General features: G+C 44.8%; 1 protein-coding gene across 2 annotated transcripts in view; it reads left to right on the top strand.

The window, feature by feature from the left end:
• Nucleotides 1-26,237, top strand: part of LOC126277924 (protein croquemort-like) — a 705,530-nt gene that overhangs the window by 102,182 nt on the left and 577,111 nt on the right. Inside the window, exon 1 of one of the 2 annotated variants that reach the window (XM_049977498.1) lies at nt 2,842-2,851. The exons of the other annotated variant lie outside the window; for it this stretch is intronic. The gene's annotated coding sequence lies outside the window, so the exon portion shown is untranslated. Of the gene's footprint in view, nt 1-2,841; nt 2,852-26,237 lie in introns of those variants that run through there. 2 annotated transcript variants of the gene reach the window in all.

The raw sequence follows: 26,237 nt of genomic DNA, 5'->3' as shown, positions 1-26,237 counted from the left end.
TAGTAAGGAGAGACCTACAAATTACACAGGGCCTCTTTCTGCCACTCACCGTTCTTTGTGATATCAGTGACATTTTCCATACCGAATGCGCCTGTTATCACTCTAATAATGACAAAAACATTCGAATTATTAATGAAACTGGCACACAAAATGCTTTCCGTGTTTCACACAGAGTGATAGTAGCAGTAAAAGAGAAACAGAGATGGATGGAGATAGATACAGTGGGACCAAAAACGAGAGGAGAGAGATGAAATCAAAATCGCATATGAATGGGGACCATACATGGCTTTGAGGGTGTGGACCCTCCCGGACCGGCTAAATTTGACACATAGGTATAGAGAACGGGGCATCTTTTACTGAAATTTTAAACACGTTGGTGTAGATGAAAACATCGCATATGAATGGGGACCTTACATAGGCTTTGAGGATGTGGACCGTCCCGGACCGGCGTAATTTGACACATAGGTATAGAGAACGGGGCATTTTTTACTGAAATTTTAAACACATTGGTGTAGATGAAAACATATGTCGGACCCCCCAGAGTTTTTGAGCTCCTGTTGTACGATAGACACAGTGTCTTTGCGAAAGAAAGACAAAAGGAGACATTCGACGTAAAAGTTTTCTGGGTATGGTACCACGTCAAATTGTATAGAACTACTGTTGGAGAAAACCAACGTTTCGGCCACGGTTGCAGCGGCCTTCTTCTGGGTCTGCTGACAGTGTATGTGAGAGAGGAGACAACGGGAGTGGGAGGTAGTGTAAATCAGTGGGAGGAAAAGGAGACAGTGCGAGAGAGCCATACACGGAGAATGGCAGTCAGAGGGAGATGCTGAGTATGAAGGCGACACTACAAAGAGAGGTTAGGTAAAACGATTCAGAATGTTTTCTGTTAAAATTGCGCGAATATCTTCCCAAGTCTAAATATTTTGTGATGCAGCATGAATGAGGCACCTAGTTCCCCACTTTTCTGTCAGAGCCCTTTAAACAGAAAAATATTCACCTTTTTGGGGCAGCGAAAGGAACATTTTTCCGCTGGTTAATATGTTACCGGAGCCAGTAGTGGCGATAAAGAAACGTTAATAGAGCTCTGTATGACGCATTTTCTAAAGCATACGATTGCTGTTGGAGATAGCCTGCAAGAAATATACGCACAACAATTGTGTTATTGGTCAGAGATTTCTGCGATATTATGAATAATGTAAGGAAGTAGCTTTATGAAAGCTCGCAAATGAACCTCAAAGCGAGCAAGGAAACTCTGAAAGCATTGTTCTATCTGTGAGATTTGGTTTTAATAGGTTTTGCGTACAAACGACACAATATCGTTCGAAAAACACATACATGCTACATTATGATTTAACAAAAAAATAAAAAAAATAAAGAAAAATCAAGCATGAGAAATACAGTAGTTAGCGATATGTTCAGACACAGCCTTGACTCATCCAGATTACGCTGCGAAAATTGTGGAGAAGTATTGTCAAGCAACTTTTGTTATTTTTGTGCTATGGAGACCGTTGGCGTACAAGTGTGTTGCCTGTGACTTGAGCTCCACTGTTTGCTGCTGCTTCCTTGCCTTCCAGCGAAAGAGACGCCGCTGCCACCCTAGCTGGGTCTTCACTTCGCTTTGCGAGAAATATGTGGATCATGTGTTTGGCTACGTTTGGTACGGCAGAGCGAGACGATTGTACGATCTCATCCCCAGGTGGTGTGCCCGTAGTTCGGGGCACAGGTATCTCGTTGCCATAAGAACAGATTTCACACGTGTTGTGTCGTTCAAGCCCTCTTCGATGGTTCTTTTCGATGGACAGAAAAAATATGTCGTTGCATCTAAAAGAGTAAAAGTGATACCAAAATCGGGAGCCATAAAGATAATAAATTACTTGGCAATGCCAGATAATTCATCACATTATACGGTATAACTTATTAGGTACCAGACACACTAAACACATTTACTCGTGTTTATACCCGTGGATGAATTAAAGACACAAGTCCAGCTCTCTCTTTTGTGTACACGAAAAATAATAACAATCGTTCTGGAGAACAATAATACACGTAACTGATATTGACATAATAGGCTACGTAAGGTGACCCTTCATTAAACTTATTCATCACATCACATTATATAATTTTGGTTACATCAGTTTTAACAATTTTGTTGTATTGCACGCTATGCAGGACGTCAAAGTACGTCGGTACAGTCATCGAATGAATGAAAGTGATATATTCTAACACTGAAGTAATTAATGTAGCCACTTGAAACATTAATTTCCTCGCCGACATTAATCACAAGAAGCTTTTAATGCTAAAAATAACATTTATACACAAAATGCAACTGAAACCGTTCGACCATCATCCTGATTTGCACCTAAATAGTTCAATAAAGAACTGATTTTGTTGTGTTGTACAATATAATTAATGCAATGAAATTAGTGATTGTAAACTGCCGGACTGGGAGGAATATCTAGGAATTTTTGTTGTTGCTTTAGTATCGGCTGCTCGAGTCATATTTTTCATTGTCTTTTCACATTTCCTTGTCTTTCCTCGTTTAAATAAGGAGGTGTAAACCTAAAAACGGTGACTTGTGTAATAGTTTCCAGTTGCGAATTGAATTGTGTTAGAGATTTTTTTAATGGAGCACCACGATCATATGTTGATACAAAAAAAGGGTGGAAATGCGTCTCGTGACATATAAAACACGGCACTTAGAATACTCTGATCTCCATCATCGCATAACTGCGTGATAAAATTATGCAAACAAAAACTACAGGAGTAGTATTGTCTTCACAGATGTGTCCCGCTTCGAACTGAGCCCCGATGACCAATGAAGCCATGTCTGGAGACATCCCCGACAGCGGTAAGTACCCACCTAACTGCCGCCAGTACAGCCCGACAAGTAGTGGTCAAGGGTGCCGTTTACTTCTATAACTGGACCGCTACGTTTGTCATCTTCTGCACATCGGCACGTCGACGCTTCTTTCCCGTCCATAGCCGGCCACCCTGGCCTTACATTTCAGCAAGATACTGCCCGCCTGCAGGCAGCGAGGGTTTCTAGTCTTCTAGCTTGCCAAACCGTACTTTGGTCAGCGAGATCGGCAGACCTCTCCGTAATTCAGAACGTCTCGTGCATTATCAGCAGGGCCCTCCAACTAGCTCGGGATTCTACCGATCTAACGAGAACGAGCTAATTGGACAGAACTTAGCACGACAGCCATCAAGAAGACATCGAACAACTCTTTTCAATCGAGGCCGTGTCGAATAACTGCTTGCTTAAGGGCCGGAGATGCACCAAGATGTTCTAGACTTGCTCTATTTGTGAAGCACGTTCTCTTGAATAAATCATTTAGTTTTTCTGTAACTGTAACGATTTATTCGTTTGTACATGTAAATCACATCTATCAATTGCCGTCCCATTCGGACGTGGTGCGTCTTTTTTTTGTTAGAGTATATTTGGCAACGTTAACGAGGTTGCTTTTTTTAACGATGTTCACTGTAAAATAATGTGACTGTTGCATATGTGTCTACGCACGCTGGAGTAGGTGCACCGGACTTTTATAATTTGAATGTACGTCTGATGTGACCCTAAGAAATCGATTAGTTCTCTTGAAGCATCGAATCAAAAATTGAAATACTAAAATTTATATTTTTTAAATATCGATTACTGTTAATTGTACATTTGTGACGATAAAATCTACCTTTAATAGATTATGAACTGCTCATTTCTTTTGTCAATAATTCCATTGTATTTCACGATGTCAGAGAACAATCTAAGTCACATAGTTCTGTGACAGCTAAAGACAAAGAAAAGCACAGCCTGGATGTGGTTTTAGGCGGTTTTCCACATCCCGCTAGGTGAATACTAGGCTGGTCTCCACGTTCCGCATCAGTTACACGACTCACAGACATTTGCAGACGTTCGCACTATTTCTGGATAACACTAGACGCAGACAGCCAGGGTACACTACTTACGTCCCGGCGGGTACGGGGTGGTAACAGGAAGGGCATCCCGGTCACCCTCTGTCACTAAAACTGCAGCCGCCTGGAGTGGCCGTGCGGTTCTAGGCGCTACATTCTGGAGCCGCGTGACCGCTACGGTAGCAGGTTCGAATCCTGCCTCGGGCATGGCTGTGTGTGATGACCTTAGGTTAGTTAGATTTAAGTAATTCTGAATTCTAGGGGACTAATGACCACAGCAGTTAAGTCCCATAGTGCTCAGAGCCATTTGAACCATCACTAAAACTGCCAAATCCGTAATAACACGGCCGAACTCGCGTTGGAGCGGGGCAAGGCCTAAAGAAAGAACGAAAATTGAGTCTGGGCACCTAAGCCAAAATACGTGTCCCTCTATTTTCACCTTTCTTTCACTCCCTGAAATTTGGACTGTGGCAGAGAGCCACTTGTAAGTCGACGCTCTGCACAAACAAAGACCATTCTTGTAAGTAAGGAGCCGACAGCGGTCTCCGAGCGGTTCTAGACGCTTCAGTTTGCGACCGCGCGACTGCTACGGTCGCAGGTTCGAATTCTGCCTGGATGTGTTTGAAGTCCTTAGGTTAGTTAGGTTTAAGTAGGTCTAAGTGCTAGGGGAGTGATGACCTCAGATGTTGTCCCATAGTGCTCAGCGCCATTTGAACCATTTGAACGCGACTGGAGTGGACTACTACGGACTGGAGTGTCGGGGTCCTTCCGTCACCCTGAGCTCTGCTGGCGATGTGCTGGCTGGGAGCGGCGACTCGCACTGAGGAGAGCGAGCGCTAGGAAGGCCCAGCCACGCACACGGAGCGCCGCACTCGATGGCGCCACCCGCTGGCCCCGCCGCTGCAGTCCAAGGCTCCAGGGCCGTCGCCGCCTGCCATTGGCGGAGGCCGCACCAGGAAAACCTAGAGCCGGGAGGACGGGTCACTACCCTCCGGCGCCCGCATCCTTCTCTCTCCACCACCACCGCCTCTACGGAGGGAGGGAAAGCGACCAGCCGAGGGCACGCCAGAGCCGTAGCGTCGCTGCACTCCACGCTGAGAAGCTTCCAGAAAGGCGTCGACTTTCCTCAATGTCGAGCTGTCAAGGGCGCCAGGAACGTCAGCGAACGGAGGTCTTCTCGGTCTCGCCACTTACTATATACGCTTTGTGATCAAAAGTATCCGGTAACCTGGCTGAAAATGATTTAGAAGTTCGTGTTGCCCTCCATCGGTAATGCTGGATTTCAATATGGTGTTGGCTCACTCTTACACTGGATGACGGCTTCCACTCTCTCAGGCATACGTTCAGTCAGGTGCTGGAAGGTTTCTTGGGGAATGGGAGCCCATTCTTCACGGAGTGCTGCACTGAGCAGAGGTATCGATGTCGGTCAGTGTGGTCGGGCACGAAGTCGGCGTTCCAAAACATCCCAAAGGTGTTCTGTAGGATTCAGGTCAGGACTCTGTGCAGGCCAGTCGATTACACGGATGTTATTGTCGTGTCACCACTCCGCCACAGGCCGTGCATTATGAACAGGTGCTCGATCGTCCCCTTCAACAGTGGCAAGCAAAAAGGTGCTTAACACATGAATGTAGAACTGCGCTGTGATAGTGCCACGCAAAACAACAAGGGGTGCAAGCCCCCTCCATGAAAAACACGACCACACCATAACGCCACCGCCTCCGAATTTCACTGTTGGCACTACACACGCTGGCAGATTATGTTCACCGGGCGTTCGCCACGCCTACACCCTGCCATCGGATCGCCACATTGTGTACCGTGATTCGTCACTCCACAAAACGTTCTTCCACTGTGCTTGACCATGAACTGTCATAGTACTTGCAGTGGATTCTAATGCAGTTTGGAATTCCTGTGTTATGGTCTGGATAGATGTCTGCCTATTACACATTGCGACCCTCTTCAACTCCCGGCAGTCTCTGTCAGTCAACAGACGAGGTCGGCCTGTCCCTTCACCTTTTCACTTCACTATCACATCGGAAACAGTGGACCTAGAGATGTTTAGGAGTGTGGAAATCTCGCGTACAGACGTATGATAAAAGTGACACCCAATCCCTGAGCACGTTGGAAGTCAATGAGTTCTGAGGCCATTCGGCTCTCTCGCGATGTCTAATGACTACTGAGGTCTCTGATATGGAATACCTGGCAGTAGATGGCAGCAAAATGCACCTAATATGAAAAGCGTATGCTTTTGGGGCGTCCGGATACTCTTGATCACATAGTGTACGGCTACGCTCACAAAGCGCTGTTGGCAAACGTGATGATCGTTTTCTTTAATACTTTTCTTTCGTTTCGACACTAGAATAGAACTAGATCGCAGATACCTTAACTTTCAGAAGAGAAAGTACACATTTTAGCCGGCCGGGGTGGCTGAGCGGTTCTAGGCGCTGCAGTCCGGAATCGCGCCACCGCTACGGTCGCAGGTTCGAATCCTGCCACGGGAATGAATGTGTGTGATGTCCTTAGATTAGTTAGGTTTAAGTAGTTCTAGAGGACTGATGACCTCAGAAGTTAAATCCCATAGTGCTCAGAGCCATTTTTTGTACACATCTTCACGGAATTATTGTGCACTCGGAACAGAAAAAACGAGTGGCGTTCAATAAGCTGTACATTACAATTTTATTCTGAAAGCAGGTTGGTGCTGTTCAGAATTCCAAAAGACCATGTTATTCCCAAAGCTTCTTGCTGCAAAACAGTATCGTTCAACGTATTCTCTTTTCAATGCAACGCCAATCTACTGTTCCGCGTCGGAGCCGAAATCTGGTTCTCATGGTTCAAATGGCTCTGAGCACTATGGGACTTAACATCTGAGGTCATCAGTCCCCTAGAACGTAGAACTACTTAAACCTAACTAACCTAAGGAAATCACACACATCCATGCCCGTGGCAGGATTCGAACCTGCGACCGTAGCGGTCGCGCGGTTCCAGACTGACGCGCATAGAACCTCTCGGCCACACCGGCCGGCGAGCCGAAATAATCTCGGCATCAGTAACCTCCCCATCACCCACATACTAATTGCGGCGGAATGCACCCTTGATTGCGCCAAACAGATATAAGTCGGAAGGTGTGAGATCCGGGCTGTAGGGTGCTGGAGGAAGGACAGTCCAGTCAAGTTTTGTGAGTTCCTCTCGGTGGCGCAGACGCATGTGAGGCCTTGCATTGTCACGGAGAACGTGAGTTCGTTTGGATTTTTGTGGTGAGAACACGCTGAGGTTGTTTGTTCAATTTCCTGAGGGTAGCACAATACACTTAGGAGTTGATCGTTGTACCATAAGAGAGAGAATCAAGCAGCAATTGAGAGATATATACCACATAAATTAAGAAGTGATGGTACTGATTCCACGTGGTACACAAAACTGGTCAGATCGTTGTTGCAGAAGCAACGAAAAATGCATGCCAAATTTGAAAGAACGCAAAATCCCCAAGATTGGCAAAGTTTTACAGAAGTTCGAAATACGGAGCGCACTTCAATGCGAGATGCTTCTAATAATTTCCACAACAAAATTCTGAGTCGAAATTTGGCAGAAAACCCAAAGAGATTCTGGTCATACATAAAGCACATCAGTGGCAAGACGCAGTCAATAGCTTCACTGCGCGATAACAACGGTGAAGTCGCTGATGACAGTGCCACTAAAGCAGAGCTATTAAACACGGTTTTCCGAAACTCCTTCACTAAAGAAGACGAAGTAAATATTCCTTAATTCCAATAAAGAACAACTGCCAAGATGAGAAACATAGAAGCAGCTTAAGTCACCTAATAAAGGCAAAGCCTCCGGTCCAGATTGTATACCAGTCAGGTTGAGTATGCTAATAAAATAAGTCCATATTTAGCAATTACATACAGAAAGATCCATATCTAAAGACTGGAAAATTGCTCAAGTTACACCAATAGCCAAGAAGGAGAGTAGGAGTAATCCACTGAATTACAGGCCTGTATCACTAACGTCAATTTGCAGTAGGATTTTGGAACATATACTATATTAGAACATTATGAAGTACTTCGAAGAAAACGATTTATTCACACGTAGTTAGCACGGTTTCAGAAAATATCATTTTTGTGAAACACAACTAGCTCTTTATACTCATGAGGTAATAAGTCCTATCGAAAGGGGATGTCAAATTGATTCCATATTTTTAGATTTCCAGAAGGCTTTCGACATCGTTATTCACAAGCGCCTTGTTCCCCAAGGTAGTGTTATAGGCCCTCTATTGTTCGTGATCTATATTAACGACATAGGAGACAATCTGATTAGCCAGCTTAGATTGTTTGCAGATGATGAAAGTCATCAGATGATCAAAACGACTTGCAAAATGATTTTGATAAGATATCTGTATGGAGCGAAAAGTGGCAATTGACCCTGAATAAGGAAAAGTGTGAAGTTATTCACATGAGTACTAAAAGAAATCAGCTAAATTTCGATTACGCGATAAATCACAAAAATTTGAAGGCTGCAAATTAAACTAAATACTTAGGGATTACAATTACAAATAACCTTAATTGGAACGATCACATAGATAACAATGTGGGCAGAGCAAACCAAATACTGCGATTCATTGGCAGAACACTTAAAAGGTGGAGCAGGTCTACTAAAGAGACTGCTTACACCACGCTTGTCCACCCTATTCTAGAGTATTGCTGTTCGGTGTGGGATCCGCATCAGGTGGAACTGACGGATGACATCTAAAAAGTACAAAGAAAGGCAGCTCGTTTTGTATTATCTTGAAATAGGGGAGATAGTGACACAGACGTAATACGTGAATTGGAGTGGCAATCATTAAAACAAAGGCGTTTTTCGTTGCGACGGGATCTTCTTATGAAATTTCAATCACCAGTTTTCTCCTCCAATTGCGAAAACATTCTGTTGGCATCCACCTACATAGGGAGAAATGATCACCACGACAAAATAAGAGAAATCAGGGCTCGCACAGAAGATTTTAAGGGCTCGCTGTTCCCGCGTGCCGTTCGAGGGTGGAACGGTAGAGAGACAGCTTTAAGGTGGTTCATTGAACCCTCTGCCAGGCACTTTATTGTGAATAGCAGAGTAACCACGTAGATGTAGATGTAGACGCAGAATAGTCCCTTGAGAGTCCCAGAAGACTGTCGCAATGGCTTTACCTATAGAGGGCGTGGCTTTGAACATCTTCTTCAGAGTGTGGCGCCACTCCATGAGTTGGCGGTGATGAACCCATGTTTCGTCGACAGTGACGAAATTCGACAAAACGTTTTCACGGTAAGCCTTGTAACCCGCAAGCAATTCCGCCCCGACGGTCCTTCGTTCGTCTTTACGGTCTTCTGCTAGACGGCGAGGAACGTAGCTCCAGCGTGTCGCCACTACCAACAGAGACGTGCAGCTGAGCAGCGAGGTGTTTGATTGTGATCCGTTGGTAGCCTCGAACGAGAGTGTCTGCACGTTGCAGTGTTACAGGAGTCACAGTTCTGCGTTGCGGGCCGGCACGGGTGGGATCAGACAGGTTTGCGTGACGTTGTTGCGACCTTGACAGACGTCTCGCCCAACGACTCACCGTGCTTCTGTTCACTGCCAGGTCTCCCTAGACACTCTCAATATCTATGACGCCCTGATTTTTCGCCAAAGCAAACTTAATTACGGCTCTGTGCCTGCAGTGCGCCTCCATTGGAGACGTCATTTTGAAGTCCAGGTACAGCGCCACCACCTATCGGGACTTCATGAAACTATAAGAGCTGAAGCGGCAGCATTCCACTATGTCCCACAACTAATTCCACATTTCTCAACCGAAAATGACCGAGAACAAAAGTGCTGCATTACTTATTGAATGCCACGCGTACTTTCAGCTCTTGGTATATTGGTAGTCCTATGTAATAACCTCGGTGTCGCTGGGATGTTAAACGCTAATCTTTCTTCCTTATGTTAGCCATCAAAGAACAAGAGCGTCCCACAACCATCATAAACCGACCGATCACATTGCGCTTTCTTACCAGAACAGCTGAAGGTTAACAGAATTGCGATCTCCTCTTACCCACCCTCTCAGGTTCAGTCACGTGGTTTCCATCAAGAGCTCCATCCTTAGAGGATGCGAAAATTGCTGAAACAACCTTGACGCTCTTTCGTGCAGTAAATAGCACTTTATTGTCAATATCGCGTAGTGAGAAATTCTACATTTAACCTCTAACCTAAAATATGTAACCTACGGTCAACACTGGCTAGCAAGAAATCCTGCATACAAACTGCGATGTCAGTGTCTCAAATTATCATTTAATTTCTTCGTCGTACATAGCAAGATCTTGATGCGTTTCGATTTGCCAACTAATTTCACGATATACGCTAAAAGGTTCATGTGGATATACGTGAATGCATTGTTTTGGCAATTATTTAACACCACGTATCCGCCGCATTTTTTTTTACTTTAATTAAATACATGTATGACGCTTACTGATAACTCCATTGTCAGATCATAAAAAACAAAAACAAAAAAAGAATAAATCTCCCAGAAATGGACTCACAGTATCCCCTCACATCATTATCTCACAATCTAAATTACGATGGATACTGGGTATCCAAGTCTGAGAGAATCTTTTTTTATTCTATATTATCTGCAGGGTGGCTTACCGAAACGTTCATGTATGGATTTTAATTAAATTTAAATAAAAAACACGTTCAATGGGGATAAATATTTATTAATTACCACTTAATTTATTACTTCAGTTCCACAGTACATCAAAAGATGTCCAGAACGTTTTTGAAACTTAAATATTAGGAAGCGGGCTTACAATGTGATATCTAACAAGAAGTGATGTGAATAAATTACTAACAAAGGACCTTAACTTGTGCAATTATTGCAGTGTTTGACATATCTCACAATATACTCAATTAAAATAAAACAAATTGGTTGTTCTTTTACTAAACACCACGGAAAATGTTGCACAGATTACCGAAATACACAAATGGTGGCAGAATTCATGGGATAGTAATATGCACTTATAGAGATGGCGGTTGTATAGCTTACACCAGGTATAAAATGGCAGTAATTTGGTGGAGCTGTCATTTGCACTCGGGTGATTCATGTGAGGATGTTCGCGACGTGATTGCGGCCGCAAGACGGGACTTAACAGACTTTTAGACGCAGATTGGTAGTTGGAGCTAGACGCATGGGACAGTCTGTTTCGGAAATCGAGATCCGCAAGTGTCAAGAGTGTGTCGAGAACACCAAATTTCAGGCGTTGCCTCTCACCGCTGACAACGACCAAGAGCAGCAACGTTTGCGTAGAGTTGTCAGTGCTAACAGACAAGCAAAACTGCGTGAAATAGCCAGATAAATCAATGTAGCACGCACGACTAACTTATCACTAAGGACAGTGCAGCGAAATTTGGCGTTAAAGTGCTATGGGAGCATTCGACCGACGCGAGTGCCTTTGCTAACAGCACGACATCGGCTGCAGAGCCTCTCCTGGGCTCGTGTGCGTACCGGGTAGAACTTGGACGACAGGAAAACCGTGACGTAACCAGGTGAGTCCTGATTCCAGTTGGTAAGAGCTGACGGTAGGGTTCGAGTGTGGTGCAGACCCCACGAAACCCTCCGCTCACGTCTTTATGGGACATAATCAGTAGTTCAGTTTGTGCACAAAAACCTGCATCGACAATCCTTTAACAGTTATGGAAAGCTATAAAGGCAGCACGGCTCAGTAGCTCTGCAGGTGACTTCCAACTACTTGTGGAGACCATGCCACTCAGGAAGCTGAACTACGCTAGGCAAAGGAGATCCGACACGATATTACGAGGTATCCCATGACTTTTGTCACCTTATTGTACATCTGAAGCCGTCCGCTGTGGCCGACCGGTTCTAGGTTCTTCAGTCCGGAACCGCGGTGCTGCTACGGTCGCAGGTTTGAATCCTGCCTCGGGCATGGATGTGTGGGATGTTCTTAGGTTAGTTAGATTTAAGTAGTTCTAAGTTTAGGGGACTGACGACCTCAGATGTTAAGTCCTATAGTGCTTGGAGCCATTTTAACCTTTTTTTTGAACGTTTGAATAGCCATCATCTAACTTCTGATGTTGGCAATGAAAACGACGTATTGCGAACCTTAATCCATACTTAGCGCATCTACGGTGACAAATAGATTTTTTATACTGGGAAATTGGCGTAGTTGTATTGAAATGTTATAATATGGACTCTGAAGCGAATAATGATACAGAAAGGTCAATAAAACGACTTAACTGTATAACTTATACTCTGAAGCGCCAGAGAAACTGGTACAGGCATGAGAATTCAAATACAGAGGCATGTAAACAGGCAGACCAATAAAGACAACAACAAGTGTCTAGCGCAGTTGTATGGAAGTTACAATATTTGTTTTAGCTGAGTTACTTTTGTCGTATCTGTAACTTCACCTAGCACTTTGAGAGCACGTGGGATGGTTCCGATGTAACATGTTTTTCTGGAACCCTGCTCCGACTGTTTTTCTGTTGGGCGACTTTTGAGCTGCCATAGACCAGTTTAAATTCCCCAACGTTACCCACGTTATGCCGACACCACGGTAGACAAGAGAACTCGCTATTAGACGTGCGAAAGGGGATGTTAGAGTTCAGAGGACCGGCCGGCGTGTAATCGCTCTTCGCTCTACGTCAGGAAACAGATCTTCGAATCATAGTTACAGTGACTCGAAAGTGGAATATCTTGAACGGTCACCTACTGACCTCTTCTTGGAAGTGACTTGTAGAAATTCTGCATATAGGGAAATTTGATTTTGTACCACACCCATCAAAAATGTTTTCTGTCTCTTGAAAAGTTTTGGAGAGGCCCGTAATCGTTTTTCCACTCTGAAAATGAGTCAAACTCAAACATCATCATCATAATCATAGCTATTAAGGACACACGGCACATCTTGAAGGCTTGTTATTGTCTACTACAAAAAGTGCTTGTGCCGTTGATTGAACAGAGCCGTCCAAAATGTTCACTTACGATTCACCAATCCTTTTAATATGACCTTACGAGCCACTGAAAAACGATGTATGATGACGTAAACCACAGTAGAAACAAATATCATATTTCGCGTTGGCAAGGTGACGGGGATGTTGTGTACTCAGATAGTAAGCGCATTTTGTGCCTGGAGGAAGAGTTACTCGCCCGACTACGGTCGTATTTCTGTTTGTCGCTTGTCCAGCTTATGTGTGATAGGCGCACGAAAACGCCTAGTTTCTAAAAAAAACATCTTCTTCATCCGAAAAGTAATATTATTATTGCACTGTATTACCTGCTCCGGTTGTAAAGGTCAAAATGGATTGTTTATTAGCTTTCCTGCAGGTTGCTAAACAAAGAGATCCTCTGTTATTCTTACATTTGTGGGGTGTTACTCGCATATGTATTTTTTCTTCTACTGAGTCGTTTCTGTCAACTTTTAAATTTTGTTCAGTATAGCGCGAACATAGCAACATAGTGAAAGAACTGGAAGCGAGGTGTAGCAAAGCTAATGCAGTGAACGCTCAGCTACGATCTACTCTCTTCTGCAAGAAGGAAGTCAGTACTAAGACTAAGTTATCTGTGCACCGTTCAATCTTTCGACCAACTTTGTTGTATGGGAGCGAAAGCTGGGTGGATTCAGGTTACCTTATCAACAAGATTGAGGTTACGGATATGAAAGTAGCTAGGATGATTGCAGGTACTAGTAGATGGGAACAATGGCAGGAGGGTGTCCACCATGAGGAAATCAAAGAAAAACGGAATGAACTCTATAGATGTAGCAGTCAGGGCGAGGAAGAGTATAAGTTGCACATGCCTCAGGTGCTGGCCGGAAAATAGTAAACTGAAGCGCCAAAGAAACTGGTGTAGGCATCCGTATTCAAATAGAGAGATATGTAAACAGGCAGGATATGGCGCTGCGATCGGCAACGCCTATGTAAGACAACAAGTGTCTGGCGCAATCGTTAGATCAATTACTTCTGCTAAAATGGCAGGTTATCTGGGTGCCCCAGGGAAGTGTGGTAGGTCCGCTGTTGTTTTATATCTACATAAATGATCTTTTGGATAGGGTGGATAGCAATGTGCGGAAGTTTGCTGATGATGCTGTGGTGTACGGGAAGGTGTCGACGTTGAGTAACTGTAGGAGGATACAAAATGTCTTGGACTGGATTTGTGATTGGTGTAAAGAATGACAACTAACTCTAAATATAGATAAATGTGAATTAATGCAGATGAATTGGAAGAAGAATCCTGTAATGTTTGAATACTCCATTAGTAGTGTAGCGCTTGACACAGTCACGTCGATTAAATATTTGGGCGCAACATTGCAGAGGGATATGAAATGGGACAAGCATGTAATGGCAGTTGTCGGGAAGGCGGATAGTCGTCTTCGGTTCATTGGTAGAATTTTGGGAAGATGTGGTTGATCTGTAAAGGAAACCGCTTATAAAACACTAATACGACCTATTCTTGAGTACTGCTCGAGCGTTTGGGATCCATATCAGGTCGGATTGAGGGAGGACATGGAGGCAATTCAGAGGCGGGCTGCTAGATTTGTTACTATTAGGTTTGATCATGACGCGAGTGTTACGGAAATGCTTCAGGAAATCGGGTGGGAGTCTCTATAGGAAAGGAGGCGTTCTTTTCGTGAATCGCTACTGAGGAAATTTAGAGAACCAGCATTTGAGGCTGACTGCAGTACAATTTTACTGCCGCCAGCTTACATTTCGCGGAAAGGTCACAAAGATAAGATGAGAGAGATTAGGGCTCTTACAGAGGCATATAGGCAGTCATTTTTCCGTCATTTTGTTCGGGAGTGGAACAGGGAGAGAAGATGCTAGTTGTGGTAAGAGGTACCCTCCGCCACGCAGCGTATGGTGGATTGCGGGGTATGGATGTAGATGTAGACGTAGATGTATCTAGATTTAAGTGAGTTTGAACCCGGTGTTGTAGTCGGCGCACGAGCATCTTCGAGGTAGCGATGAAGTGGGGATTTATCAGTATGACCATTTCACGACTGTACCAAGAGTGCCAGCAGTCCTATAAAACTTCAAATATCCGACGTCGCTGAGGCTGGAGAAAGATCCTGCAAGAACACGACGAACGACGAGTGAAGAGGATCGCTCATCGTGGCAGAAGTGCAAGCCTTCCGCAAATTGCTCCAGATTTCAATGCCGGGCCATCAACAAGTCTCAGCATGAGCACCATTGAACAAACATCAACAATATGGGCTTTAGGAGCCGAAGGCCAACTCGTGTACTCTTGATGACTGCACGACACAAAGCTTTACGGCTCGCCTAGGCCCGTCACATCGTCCTTGGACTGTTGATGATTGGAAACATGTTGCGTGGTTGGAGGAATCGCGTTTCAAATTGTATACGGATGGACGCTTCGGGTATGGAGACAACCTCATGAAACCGGGGCCCCTGCATGTCGCACGGATTTATGGACAGCCCTGCAGCATTCATGGTGTCAATTTCAAGCTGGTGGAGGCGCTGTAATGGAGTGGGGCGTGTGCAGTTGCAGTGAAATGGGACCTCTGACAGGTCTAGATACGAGTATGACTGGTGACACGTACGTAAGCGTCTTGTCTGATCACTTACATCCATTCGTGTACCTTGTGACGGACTTGGGAAATTTCAGTAGGACAATGTGATACCCCAGACATCCAGAATTGCTACAGAGTAGCTCCAGGAACATTCTTCTGAGTTTAAACAATTCCGTTGGCCACCAAAGGCCCGAGATATGGACATTATTGAGCATATCTGGGATGCCTTGGAAAGTGCTGTTCAGATCAGATCTCCACCCCTTCGTACTGTTACGCATTTATGTCCATAACCCTGGACGATTCACGGTTTCATTTCCCTCCAGCACTACTTCAGACATCAGTCGAGTCCATGGCACGTCGTGTTGCGGCACTTCTGCGTGCTCGCCGGGGCCCTACACGATACCAGGCAGGTGTACCAGTTTCTTTGGCTCCTCAGTGTAAATGGAGCACGTGTGCAGTACGCTCTTGTGGTTCAACGATTGCCACACACAACACGCCTTAAAGGCACAGCTGTAAAGGTAAGATAAAGTTGGCCAAACAGCAGGAAAAGTGCAGCCCTTCTGTGAGCCGTGGCACTAGTAAGCGGAGGGGTGGCGGTGTGCTCTCCCCGGAAAACATCCCCGGTATTCATTCTGAGAGTAGGATGAGTGGGGCTGGAGCCGTCCTGGAAGGACTGGAACGACGAAATATCCGCGCCCTTGTCCGGGGTTGAATCCGGTACCTCGAGGGTGGGGAGTGTAGTGTTCCAGCTGCTAGTCAACTACGGTCACCGGGCAGAGCGGTGGCAGGTGTTGTGTATCTCGCAGTCTCTCTACGTTCTTTCAGCCCTTAAACCTCAGTCGGACTAGCTGCTCTGTTGTACATGCAGCTTTAGTAGATAGGGTTATTGCTGCAGCTGGTTGTTAGGTAGTTAAATTTATCGGTCGGTAAGTTGAAAAGGTAAATTTACAGGTTTGAATCTGTTCAGTATAGAAACAGTACCATGTTTTCGAGATTATAAGAACAGTCAAACTGCGGCCACGGACCGCTTGCGGTTCGAATGTAGTCCTCGTGTGGCCCGCTCTTCTCAGCCGTGATACTGGCTGACAAACCCGGCCTCGTTCGGCTGTTCATTTCTCCAGTTTCCCTGTTAGAAACGGAAACAAGAAATGGACGATGTTTGCAGTGTGAGATTGAAAAATTTCAGTTTCAAGTATTCTTGAAAACACCTGTGAAATCATGAGACATTCGTACAATGAAATGTACAATGTAGAAGTACAGGTGCTCCGTGTGTTACAATGCGGTTTTGTCAATGTAATTCTGTGGCAATGCCTCTTCATAGCCTAGCAGATGTTTGTGCTTCGCAGTTGAAAGCTGTCGAAAGCGCTAGAAGGCGTCAGTGATTTCCTTAAGTTGACTCGGCTGCAGGAGTGCGCCAGTAGTAAAGAATTAATGTATTAAAACTCCATGCATGATGCATCGCGAACTCCACTTCCGGCTACACCATGAAGAAATGTAGATGATAAACGGGTATTCATTGGACAAATATATTATACTAGAACTGACATGTGATTACATTTTCACGCAATTTGAGTGCATAGATCCTGAGAAATCAGTACCCAGACCAACCACCTCTGGCCGTAATAACGGCCTTGATACGCCTGGGAAATGAGTCAAACTGAGCTTGGATGGCGTGTACAGGTACAGCTGCCCATGCAGCTTCAACACGATACCACAGTTCATCAAGAGTAGTGACTGGTTTATTGTGACGAGCCAGTTGTTTGGTCACCACTGACCACACGTTTTCAAGTGGTGAGATATCTGGGGAATGTGCTGGCCAGGGCAGTAGTCGAACATTTTCTGTATCCAGAAAGACCCGTACAGGACCTGCAACATGCAGTCGTGCATTATCCTGCTGAAATGTAGGGTTTTGCAGGAATCGAATGAATGGTAGAGCCACGGGTGTAACACATCTCAAATGTGACGTCCACTGTTCAAAGTGCCGTCAATGCGAACAAGAGGTGACCGAGACGTGTAACCAATGGCACCCCATACCATCACGCCGGGTGATACGCCAGTATGGCGATGACGAATATACGCTTCCAATGTGCGTTCACCGCGATGTCGCCAAACACGGATGCGACCACCATGACGCTGTAAACAGAACCTGGATTCATCCGAAAAAATGACGTTTTGCCATTCGTGCACCCAGGTTCGTGGTTGATTACACCATCGCAGGCGCTCCTGTCTGTGATGCAGCGTCAAAGGTAACCGCAGCCATGATCTCAGAGCTGATAGTCCATGCTTTTGCAAACGTCGTCGAACTGTTCGTGCAGATGGTTGTTGTCTTGCAAACGTCCCCATCTGTTGACTCAGGGATCGAGAAGTGACTGCACGATCCGTTACAGCCATGCAGATGAGATGCCTGTCATTCCGACTGCTAGTGATGTGAGGCCGTTGCGTTCCAGCACGGTGTTGCGTATTACCCTCCTGAACCCACCGATTCCATATTCTGCTAACATTCATTGGATCTTGACCAAAGCAAGCAGCAATGTCGCGATACGATAAACCGCAATCGTGATAGGCTACAATCTGACCTTTATCAAAGTCGGAAACGTGATGGTATGCATTTCTCCTCCTTACATTAGGCATCACAACAACGTTTCACCAAGCAACGTCGGTCATCTGCTGTTTGTGTATGACAAATCGGTTGGAAAGTTTCTTCATGTCAGCATGTTTTAGGTATTGCCACCGGCGCCAACCTTGTGTCAATGCTCTGAATAGCTAATCATTTGCATATGGCAGCATGTTCTTCCTGTCGGTTAAATTTCACGTCTGTAGCACGTCATCTTCATGTTGTAGCAATTTTAATGGCCACTCGTTTTGTTTTTGTTGACGTTCGTCTTATATCCTCCTTTTAAGAGACTGCCCATTTTTTTCAACTGCTCTTCCAAGTCCTTTGCTGTCTCTGACAGAATTACAATGTCATCGGCGAACCTCAACATTTTTATTTCTTTTGCATGGTTTTTAATACTTACTCCGAATTTTTCTTTTGTTTCCTTTACTGCTTGCTTAATATACAGATTGAATAACATCGGGGACAGGCTACAACCCTGTCTCACTCCCTTCCCAACCGCTGCTTCTCTTTCATGCCCCTCGACTCTTATAACTGCCATCTTGTTTCTGTACAAATTGTAATTAGCCTTTCGCTCCCTGTATTTTAGCCCTGCCATCTTTAGAATTTGAAAGAGAATGAAATGTAGTATCTTCTATATATTACTTCTTTGCCACCTTGTGGGACGTCTTTGTTGCAAACCAGGCTCCTAAAACTTCGTAGCAATGTCTCTACCACGTTCGTTGATCTCTTCCTCATTTCTCACGTCTATCACACTTTCCAAGACTCGATACTTTCTACCTTCTTCAATTGTTCACCTCCAATCCTTATTCTTCTAGTTGGTCTATCTTTCTCTCTAGTTGTAAGCATTATTTCACATTTGTTTGCATTTTCATTCCTTACTGTCTCACAGTTTTTTCCCAGGCATCCGGCTGTTTCTGAATCTAGTCCTCCCTGTCTCCCCACACCATCAGGAGACTTTGCAAATACTGGCTGGGACTTTGAAGTTTTATACGTAGTAGTTCGGCTTCAGTAAAGGTTGTGTAATTCACTGAAAACTGTTTCCAACTTTACAGTAGCTTTATTTTAAAGCACTTAAAAATTCTTTCCTAGTTCAGAATTTAATGAAAATATACGATTTTCTATGTCTGCTGCTCCTGGTGTGATCAGTATCAAAGTGCTCAACAATCGACTGCTAATTTTTATAGAATTGGGTTTACATAAACTCCGTCATAGACATTCCGTGCACGGACTGAAAAAGGTAATACCCAGAGCGAAAATCTGCTATCAACTGGGTTACTGAAATATACCTCATATAGGCAACATTAACAGTGGTTTGTGTTCAACTAATGCAATTAAATAACGAAAATGAGCGTACTGCAGTATTATGCTCAACACTTTTAGCTGGCAGGCTTGATGCATTTCAGACTGGATGGAAGACAAGCTCTTGCACTTCCAGAGACAAACAGATTAGAAGCTACTGCCTTCGGAAGAGGCTCGAGTACAGAGTAACATATGGTGATTTTAGCTTCTTCTATTGACTTATACCTACACTTACTTCTGTACTGAGCGCCGAATACGGTAACGAGTGCTAGTGTCCTGTAGCGCTGAACACAGAGGTGGTCAGTCTGAACCATGATGGGAAAAAGTCATGGGTGTGGCAGGGTAACGGGGAGGGAGCAAGGATGTGAGTAGGACATTGAGCTAACGCTCCGAGTTGCAAATCAAAACTTTTCGTAGTGTGTAAAAGAGGGAGTTAGTTTGACGCTGTCGATAGTGATGCGACGGACGCCTTGTTAGGCGGAGCAGTTTCTTTATGAGATATCGGCTATGATCCTTCTCTCTCTCTCTCTCTCTCTCTCTCTCTCTCTCTCTCTCTCTCTCTCTCTCTCTCTCCCTTCGTTTCATTACATACTCACCCCCATGAGGCAGATACACATTCGACACCTCATAACGGGTTGGACCTGCATCAGGACAGCAACGCTGTAGTCCCACATTGTCCCCATCGCTCACTCACGAGTTTGAGAGTAACTTTACCTTTCGATATTTTAAGTGATAAGGTGTCTCAGAAGGACAAACAATTCTAGGTTATTTGCAGTTTTCTAACAGCTGATACGTGGCTCATGTATACGTCGAACTGACCTGTTTGAAATACAGTGTCTGTAAGGAGGCTGGTGATTTTTGGGAAACAGAACATTTCAGTCCTACTTTTTCTCCGCTCGTGCGCTTACAGAGGAAAGCAAAGATGATGCTTTTAGTTGAAACCGCTGATTCACCGATACTAAAACACACGACACTTGTCAGAGTCCATGGCACCATTCGACTGACCCGCTGCCTCCTACAGTTGGTAAACCACTTTCCGCTGGACTAAAAACAATACTCAGCACGAATTTTAGAAAAGTATGGTTGCTGAAGAGCAGTGTGCGATTTGTGCTTTTACCAGTCGGGGGCCGGATGTCTTAGGCCCTGGCCCTGAGCACTATGGGACGCAACTGCTGAGGTCATCAGTCCCCTAGAACTTAGAACTACTTAAACCTAACTAACCTAAGGACATCACACACATCCATGCCCGAGGCAGGATTCGAACCTGCGACCGTAGCAGTCGCACGGCTCCGGACTGCGCGCCTAGAACCGCGAGACCACCGCGCCCGGCCGCCGGATGTCTTAGGGGGTTAGTATAATTATATATGTTACTAGCTTGGACCGTGGCGTTACCGGTGGTTAAACAGTTATTTATAAATAGATGTTAATGCCGAAACTCACTATTCACGCGTATGCACTATCAGAAAAGCCATCCCTTGTTATATCTTTAAAAGTACATTATAGGTAAACCTTATTTACAAAATCATCTACATACAGGTATAGGAGGAGAATTCAAACAGTAAAGGCACATTTGTGAAAAGCTGTACTTATTCTGATGATAGAAAACTGACACATGCGTTATTTTTCTACGTAACCTCCCAGGACTTCAATGCTGTTTTCCCGACGTTTTACGAGTTCTTTTTATTTTATCAGAAAATACGTTTATCGGTTGCATCTGTAACCAATTTCGCACCGCAGCAATGACGTCTTAATCACTTTCAAATCTTCTTCCCTGTAGTGCTTCCGTTAAGGGTCCAAACATGCGAAAATCGCTTGGTGCCAGGTCTGGACTGTATGATGGATGTTCCAGCACCTCGAATCTCAACTCCTTTATTGCGTCGGCTGTCCGTTTGGCAGAATGTGGACGAGCGTTATCTTGCTGCAGGAGGACACCTCTTCATAGTTTTCCACGACGTTTGGATCTGATTGCAGGTTTTAGTTTCGTACGCAACACATCACATCCACTATACAATACAGACCTGGCTCTAAGGCCTCGTTTACACTGGGGCGACGTCTTGCAACATGGTGGCATGCTACGGAAATGTGGCGTGCGTCGTTTTGTCATTTAGTTCTAAATGTTTTGAAATGCTTAACTACTACATAACACTTTTTTCAAAATTAATAAGCAAACATATTAACAGTATTAATAGTAAACTTTCAGTGTTCGGTTCCACAAATTTAAATTATATGTAATGTTTTACTCCAGTACGTGGGAAATAAACATCCCAGGTTGGGATGCATAAACTAAATCCAGAGGAGTGGATGGTCTGATGCAGAGGCGGGGAAACCCCCCCCCCATCCGCCCCCCCCCCCCCCCCCCCCCTGCAAATCGCACACTGCTGAAAAGAACCAAGCGCGAGTTAAGACCCTCTGTGAACCTGCAGTGTAGGGGCAACGAGCAGCAGGTGCCTTTGGACCGACTCCCTGCCGTCTGGCTTTCCGCAGAGAAAGTGTAGCGTCGAATGGGAACAACTTCGCAAAAGGTTGTTGCCAGAAACGGGACTTGCTGCCGCTTTCTCAAATGCAAAAAGCGGTCTACTGGCAGAGCTGGGCGTAAAATGTATCACTCTTTAGGAGTTGGAGGTTTTGCGTTTCAACTTCGCTTTCAAACTTGTGACGAAGCTGCCAGCAAGGAAATGATCCCCCTTGCGACTGAACTAGTCGGTCATACTTATATTTTGTTGATTTCGCTGGTGCTGTGTTGTTTGCCTGCTCTAACACGACTTATATGGCCCAGACTCATGTCTTTCCGAGTGACGTACTGAAATACTGTGGTCGGGTCAAATGTGCTCAAATAGTGACGTGTGTCGTGGGGGATGACTGAGGTGGCGAACTGTGAATAAACACGGAAATGAGTAGGAGGGAGATGCTGAAACCAGACAGCCTGTTCTATTAAAACACGAAAATGGTATCGCTGAGACTGATGCTGTCCTTCGGCGTCAGCTTCAACAAATACCCCAGTCAATGACAGAATGTAGTGAGTACTAGGGCTTCATTCGAGGCATCCTTGTGATCAGAAAGCCGTCTCAGTCAGTCGTGCCTTTGTCCATCAAATAGCGATGGTGGTATTTTGGTCCATTACGAAAACTGGGACCAGTAATAGCTTAGATTAACGATTTCAGCTGTGCCAACAGTTAGCGTTGAGCAATAGGTGGAAAAGTAGGAGATGAATGAAGACCCTCTGTCACTCATCGCAGGATCATGCTAGGGGTAAGTACTTTTGGTACAGGCCTACATCGGTACGAGATAAATGACAGTGTTCGCATAGCTAACGAGCTATTGAAGGTGGCGCAATTGAGCGAGACTGCTTCTCGACTTCGAACTGAGGAGCAGGGGCGATTACTTTATTACACAAATTTTCTCTTACTCCGACGGAAATCAAATTCGGCAGAGCTCCTGAAGAGCCCACCCGAAAGCGATGCGGAAAAATGGTCTAAGCAATGACAGGAATGATTGTGGACCACGTCAGCCTCTTCATCTGAGAGTATAACTTGCACTCGCCTATGTTTCCAATTATTTGTTGGATGTATTTCATTTTCCATTTTCCTCTAGAGTTTTTGCCCTGACGTTCTACTACATGTCCTATCGTTCGGGTCAAAGTTGCGTGCATGTTCACCTTACTGCCGATTCTGCGGACGAACTCCTCACTCTTCACCTTATCAGTCAACTAATTATCAACAACCTTGTGCAGTACAACACCTCAGACGCTTCGATTCTCATGTTTTCCGGTTTTCCCGCTGTCAGCGATGCACTGCCATAGAATGCTGTGCTCAATACGTACTTTCTCAGACATTTCTTCCTCAAATTAAGATCAGTGTTTGATGCTAGTACAATATTTTTGCCGATGGTTCCCATTTGCCCTGAGCTAGTTTGTGTTTATGCCGCCTTGCTTTCTATTACTTTGCTTCCATAGTAGTAGAATTCCTTAACGTTGAACATGCGGTTGACTATACAGGGTGTTACAAAAAGGTACAGCCAAACTTTCAGGAAACGTTCCTCACACACAAATAAAGAAAAGATGTTATTTGGACATGTGTCCGGAAACGCTTAATTTCCATGTTAGAGCTCATTTTAGTTTCGTCAGTATGTACTGTACTTCCTCGATTCACCGCCAGTTGGCCCAATTGAAGTAAGGTAATGTTGACTTCGGTGCTTGTGTTGACATGCGACTCATTGCTCTACAGTACTAGCATCAAGCACATCAGTACGTAGCATCAACAGGTTAGTGTTCACCACGAACGTGGTTTTGCAGTCAGTGCAATGTTTACAAATGCGGAGTTGGCAGATGCACATTTTATGTTTGGATTAGCACGGGGCAATAGCCATGGCACGGTACGTTTGTACCGAGACAGATTTCCAGAACGAAGGTGTCCCGACAGGAAGACGTTCGAAGCAATTGATCGGCGTCTTAGGGAGCACGGAAAATTCCAGCCTATGACTCGCGACTGGGGAAAACCTAGAACGACGAGGACACCTGCAATGGACGAGGCAATTCTTCGTGCAGTTGAGGATAACCCTAATGTCATCGTCAGATAAGTTGCTGCTGTACAAGGTGACGTTGACCACGTCACTGTATGGAGAGTGCTACGGGAGAACCAGTTTTTTGCGTACCATGTACAGCGTGTGCAGGCACTATCAGCAGCTGATTGGCCTCCACGGGTACATTTCTGCGAATGGTTCATCCAACATGGTGTCAATTCTCATTTCAGTGCAAATGTTCTCTTTACGGATGAGGCTTCATTCTAACGTGATCAAATTGTAAATTTTCACAATCAACATGTGTGGGCTGACGAGAATCCGCAAGCAATTGTGCAATCACGTCACCAACACAGATTTTCTGGCCGTAAAAATGTGGATAACTCAATCTGAATTGATGTGACCATGAGCAGACGTTGACTGTTCAAATCTACAGAATTTTCTCTATGTAGGTGCCGCTGAGAGCACGTGGCAGTTGAGATATGTGCGCCCTGTCAAGGGCGGAGCAGCAGTACGTTAGCCTGCTTGCTTCCTGCGGCGATGTAGCTCGCAGCTGGCCAGATGGGTGCGGCGGAGGCGAGACGTTACGCGGCACCTGTGACTCGATAGCGGCCACGAAAGAAGTGCAAAAATCTCACGGTCTGGCTATCAGGAAGACCGATCGCAATTTACTCTCTACCAGAGCCCTGCAGTCACGGTAGATTTCAGTGTGTGACACACCCGTTCGCTGGTCGTACCAAAGACCAATTTGGCTCATTATACGACAGAGTGCACAAGGACACCAAGCGTCAAGACTGGTAAACCAAAAGCGAATTGCCGGCCGGAGTGGCCGAGCGGTTCTAGACGCTTCAGTCTGGAACCGCGCGACCGCTACGGTCGCAGGTTCGAATCCTGCCTCGGGCATGGATGTGTGTGATGTCCTTAGGTTAGTTAGGTTTAAGTAGTTCTAAGTCTAGGGGACTGATGACCTCAGCGGTTAAGTCTCATAGTTCTCAGAGCCATTTGAACCATTTGAACCAAAAACGAATAGTCGCCATTGAAGTCACACTGTCGGTACAGTAAGAACCTCACCACAGGCTCCCCAGTCTAACTACTCACAAGTGAAGTGAGTCTCAGGACATGTCCCAAGCACCAACCACACATGCCAGAGCATCGACCAGAAGTCGTCTCCTACCAGACCAAAGCCCAGCACCCGAGTGCTTCGTATCTCTCCAGAAAAAAAAAAATCGGTTTCCTCCAAAGTGCACGCAAGGCATCACCTTCACGAGGTCTTAAGCCAATCATAGGGCTTCTAACAACCCTACCACAATTATGATTGTAGTGTTGCTCACGCTGCTAAATATTGCATTTTCGTGCAACAACAAAGTTATATTATGTGGCAGGTGTCATTAGCGCACAGTTAATAAAGTCATTTCTTGAAATAATGGATAAACTAGGCACCCATCTTTTCGTGTTTCCCACGCTGGTCTCGTTGTAAACTCATGGCTCAATCGTCGAAAATCTAGGTAGTGATGATTCCAAGCTCGGATGCAAAGTGGCCTAGGTGTTATTCTGCGATATTCAAAAGTTTTATAGATGTGTTTCGTAAACCATTCTTGAAGATTTAAACTTTTGCAAGTTAGGACAATGGTGATGTAAAAAAGTAATCAGCACTCCTAATATAAGTTACACTTCTTTTTTTATTACTTTTGTTGCAATAGCACGTAACTCGGTCCAAAACATCACTTCACAATATAAAATACACTTGAAAATATCTTCCTGACACTTGAAGTTCAAATTTCAGAAACTGACTATAATTTGCGTCTTTTGAACATGACGACCAAAGCCTGACTCTCTAATAATCGCTTACGCGCCCAAAAATCAGAGTTACAAGTACGTCAAAGTACATAGTGACAAAAGAAAGAATACACATAAGAATAATATCATTGCAATATGTACATCTCGATGTATCGAAGTACCTCTACATTAATGAAATCAAATCTGAATGTTGTCACAGAGATATGTTAACTATTTTACAGAAACACAGTAGAATATTGCTGGTATCGAGAGGTTGAGGTGAGATGCCGTAACGGTTACGTAATTCAAGTACCATTATAGGCTCTAGAGGCGCTAAATCTCCCCTCCCACACGACAGCACAAACTCATGTCGAACGATTGTAGGAGTTACAAAACCTGCGTCTCTGGAAAAAAAGGAAACCGCCAATTACTAGCTTTTTTAAGTTTTCGCAGAGAGGGAAGATTTTTTTCTCTGAAGTCACATTGCTTCCCACAGCAACAAACGAATAGATACAATCTTATCGGTCTTTATCTAAATCGCCTCTGCCTTGGAGCTTGTTAGTCCTAGCTATGAAGTGTAATAA

This window comes from Schistocerca gregaria, chromosome 6 (genome assembly GCF_023897955.1).
Source record: "Schistocerca gregaria isolate iqSchGreg1 chromosome 6, iqSchGreg1.2, whole genome shotgun sequence".
Taxonomy (NCBI): domain Eukaryota; kingdom Metazoa; phylum Arthropoda; class Insecta; order Orthoptera; family Acrididae; genus Schistocerca; species Schistocerca gregaria.
Note: the sequence above shows the minus strand (reverse complement) of the source record. Positions and strands in the feature narration are given on the sequence as shown.